Consider the following 4,974-nt stretch of genomic DNA (forward strand, 5'->3'; position numbering starts at 1 on the left):
AATGAATTTCCCAAATTAATCACCCAAATGAAAAATTAGGGCTAGGAACCAACAACATTATTTACAAAATAGAAAAGGGATGCCGTAATCTAACAAGTAAATAATTTTGAAGGCAAGTGAATGTCGATTCACTAATTCTCCACCATGAAAAACGAAAAAGAAATTAGGTTTTAAATGTATTGAAAACACCTAGATCTTGTGATATACATTGAACTTTTCAATGGCATGTTTAAATCTCGATATGCCCCTCAAGTTTGTGACTGGGATGCCGAGGATCACAAAGTGGGTGTGAATAACCATGAAAATGTACATGGTGCCCTCATTGTTACAGTCACCTATTCGATGTGCTGCTTAACCACACACGCTCCATCGAACTATGAAAAACAATGAGTCACCCTTTTCTACCATTACTTAGAACCCAATTAATGTGTCGGTTAGCCACACGCGCTCCATTAACGTCTTAGCAAGGGTACAAAGTGTAATTTCATGGAATTGGATCAATTCACTTTTGCCTAAAGTAACTAAGAATGGGAATTATGAAAAAAAACATTTAGTTACTTTATATAGATTCATTATACTTTTAATGAGGAAAGGTTTGCCTTATCCTACCCGTTCGGCTAACGACCCTCCACCAATCAAGGAAGCGGTGGGTGACAATGGACACCCATTAAACGGACATTGTATAGGCCATAACCTTATACCCCCCTTATAGATCGGCTTCGTGAATGAGGCCTACTAACGGTAAGACTAGCATTTAAGTTAGACATATATATATATATATATATATATATATATATATATATATATATATATATATATATATATATATATTAATCTTATAATATTATAAGCATAAGGTTGAATTTTAAAACTTGTAAAATTCTAAGGTTTGAAATTTAAATAAATCAAATTAATCTTTTAATCACAAAATTTAAATTTCAAAACTCGAGGACATGTTTTGAACTTTTCAAAATGTAAAGGATCTAATAGAAAATAATTTATGTTAACTAATTAATTTAATGATTATCTAAATTTGACCTAGTTAATATTACTTGCAAGAAAATTCACCAATTAATTCAAATAATCAATTATTATCAAATAAGGAAATTATTATTTAACCAAATGGTAATTATCTTTTGTATTCTCAAGGATATAGTCAAATATATGATAAAATTCGTATTTTATTGACCCAAAACGCTTTAGGCAACAATCCTTAAGCAAGACAGCAAGAAATCCCGAAAATCACTCTGACAGATGCTCCGACTCGCCGAGTCCCATTATGGACTCGCCGAGTTCATACGACTCGCCGAGTCCACAATGGGACTCGTCGTGTCTGTCAGTCAGGGGCACAAAAAAATGATTTTTCATGGCAAGAACAATCAAACAATGCATCAATTCAATAGAAATCAATCAAAGCTCTGATACCACTGATGGGTTTGAGCCATAAGAACTTTCCTATGTGCACATGCAAACCCTAATGCTTGGATCTAGGTTTCTCTAATTGAACATGCAATGTATCCAAGGCTTACAATTCTAGATCTAGTGAATACAATGGAAACATAACATATGAAATCAAATCTAGATGAATACCTTTTGTAGCTTGCTTGAATCTTCTTGTTCATGGAGCTTAGAGTCACAATTGTCACTCCTCTAATGGATTACAAACACCAACTAGCAAGAGGATGATTTGGAGAGAGAGGAGAGGTGTAGAAATTGGCTCTAGGGTTCCCAAGGAAGCAAGGTGGCCGATTTCTCCAACCCATGGGGCTTATTTATACTGTGAGCTTCTAGGGTTACATCCTTAACCCTAATTGAAAAACTTAGGCCCTAAGCAATCCAAGGATCCTTCTAGAGTAAGGCTTGGACGAATTCAAGGAGCCCATACTCCTTAATTTCGGCCACCCTGTATTCATAAGGATCCATAGCCCAAAAAATCAACTATCACATAGTTGACAGTTTAAGCCCCTTTATTCAATTAACCTCTTTTAGTCACCTAATTAATTCTTAATTAATCTATGACTAATATTAATCAAATAATATTATTATTCCTTTAATATATTATTATCATAATATATTAATATAATAATATCTCTTATCTCTTCGTAAATCACCCTGTGAAGTTGCTATGGTGAAGGCAACCCAAAAGGACCATGCACAACCGGGTCAAGTACTTACCAAATATAGTTTCGGGCTTAGACACTAATCCAACAGTTTGCATGTACTATGTGACTACTTGATCATGATTGTTTATATGTCGACATATTGTGTTTGGTTGGGTTGAGGCGGTCCTACTTTGTACCGTAGGCCAAGATACCTGGTGCAGGCCGACTGTAAGTTGTATGCACGGAGGCTCTGGGGAACGGTAGGGTTGAGGTGGTAGGCAAACAAACCCTTGGTATTCCAAACCGATGGTTGTTTGGACCTGACATATTGGTATTCCAACCCGAGGCTGATTGGGCCAATATGCTTATGACACGAGGGTATTCCACTCCGAGGATGACTGGACCCATCGTGGATGTGACTTGTATTCCGGCCCGAGGCTGATTGGGCCAGACTTGAGTGTTTGCGTTTATGCTTTATTTTGTGTGGTGGTACTTTGGGGGAAACTCACTAAGCTTTATGCTTACGGTTTTAGTTTATTGTTTCTAGTGCTTCTGATGATTTTGGCAAGGCGAAGGCATGACCGTACACATCCTTCGTTTGACAATAGATTGGATCTTGGGAATCTTTGATTTTCAATTAATGTTGAGAACACTATTTTTGTAAACATTTTACTAGTGAAAGGATCGTTTTGAAAAGATTAAAATTTTTTGGAATTTTGGGACGTTACAAGTTGGTATCAGAGCCTTGGTTTGGGTGAATTGGAGGGACACTCGTGTGAATCCAGTATCAAACTAAGGAAAAAGATTTTTAAAAACAATTTTCAAATGGTTTTCAAAATAATCAAGGAGGATGAGATGTGTACGATCAGCCAAAGCCAGTAAGTAGACTCCAAATTACCACACTGTTATTTGATATTGTGATATGATAGAACATCATGCTAGTGATAGGCTAGGGATCTTACGGAATTGCATGATAGAATTGCATGACTATGTGATGCCTGATAGCCTAGGTTCTTTCTTTTATGGAATTGACATCATTACTCTAGTTGCTTAGTGTATGCATCATAGTTGTATATAACTAAGATCGTATAGCCTGAGAATGTTTGGTTTGGCCTTATTTCCTGTTCTTGTCTGATGAAGGGCTTAGGGTAGGATCACATATTCAAATGTCTATAGGGTCCAACGTTATGTATGACTACCTTACATGAGTGTTGCGGGGTTGGTGGAAGTTTCATGGATGAGCCGTGTGTGGTCAGCTGGCCAGTCAGGAGATAGTTAGCCTTTCCTCTAGGGAGTGAGGATCAAGTATATATTATGCTTGAGTGTAGAGTATTTTTAGGGTTATCGTGATGATCCTCTGAGACAACTACGGGTAGGTGTGGAAGGTACTATGGGCCCGTACTACTGAAAGCACAGGACCTGTACGCGAATCAGGAAAGTCAAAAACCCTAGAGTCTTGTTAGGAGTTCCCCTGGTGTTATATGCGTTTTTTTATATCTCCCTGGTTTGTTTTCATTATGGCGGGTACGAGACGATTTGAGGTTGGATCCGGATCAGGATCAGGCTGAGCCAGCATTGACCGAGAACCATGTTAGGGAGATCATTCGTGAGGAGGATGTTTCCTTTTCCGGGGGTAGATATTGGAGTTGGTTGAAATTGTCAAGGCCGCTATGAAGGAGTACTTTGATGACCGATATGCTACACTTCTGAGGTTGTTGTTGCTGTAGCAACCGCAACTGTTACTGTCGTTGGGAATCGAGGGGAGAAATATTTCCAGTATCGGGATTTCGATCGTACGAAGCCCCCCATATTTTGATGGGGGTCTCAGACTCGATTGTGGCAATGATATGACTGTTTGACGTGGAAGGTTGTTTCTTCACGTGTTCTTGTCCAAATAACCAAAAGGGCAGGTGCGCTCTGAACCTTTTGAGGTCCGTGGCAAGGGATTCGTGGAGACTGGTGACTACTTTTAATACTCCTGAGCACATGGCCGCGATGACTTCGGAATAGATCTCTGAGATGTTCCGTGCAAGGTATTTTCCACTAGTAGAGAGGGAGAGACTGGCCCTGTAATACTTGGATCTGAGACAGACGACCGAGTCGGTGACAAAGATCACCAAGATGTTCACTAAGAGGGCCTTGTTCAGTCATGAGTTCGCTACTCTAGAGTAGACTCAGATGACTCGGTATCTGAGCATGCTCAAGACATATATTCGACAGTTCATGTCCAACCAACACTATGATTCTCTCGTTGAGCTTCAGGATGTCACGATTGTTGGGTTTTGAGCATTCTAACACTCATATGGTGTTCATGCAACCCTAGAAACCTTGGATATATGTTTTATCTATGATACATGCAAAATTGATTTTCCAAGGTTTTTCAACTATCTAACATAGCATGGGGAACTTTAAAACATAAATGTTAGAAGAAGAACATACCTTTTGTAGTTTGGATTCCTTGAGAACCTTGTGAGCCTAGCACCTCAAGTGTGATGCCTCAAATATCTCACACAACACTACAACTCCTGGAATAGACTTGAGAGAAGTTCACTTACACCTCAAAATTGGCTAGCCCTCTAACTTTTACATGTAGTTGTCATAGTCCCAATTTTGCTTGCATAGGGTTCTTTATATAGTTGTGACACTAGTACGGTTACACCATGTAAACCCTAATTGTCATGGCTTTCCATATTCCATGATCCATGGGTTTGTAACCTCCATGGATTATCCATGGAGCACCTTATGGGTTTTAGCCCAATCCATACAAACCATGGATCATTAGCCCAATATATATGAATAGATTATTTACATAATCAACCCCCATATATTTAATTAGTCTCTTTTTGATCACTTAATTAATTCCAAATTAATT

The sequence above is a fragment of the Lactuca virosa genome, chromosome 9 (assembly GCF_052849685.1).
Source record: "Lactuca virosa cultivar CGN04683 chromosome 9, Lactuca_virosa_CGN04683_v6, whole genome shotgun sequence".
Taxonomy (NCBI): Eukaryota; Viridiplantae; Streptophyta; class Magnoliopsida; order Asterales; family Asteraceae; genus Lactuca; species Lactuca virosa.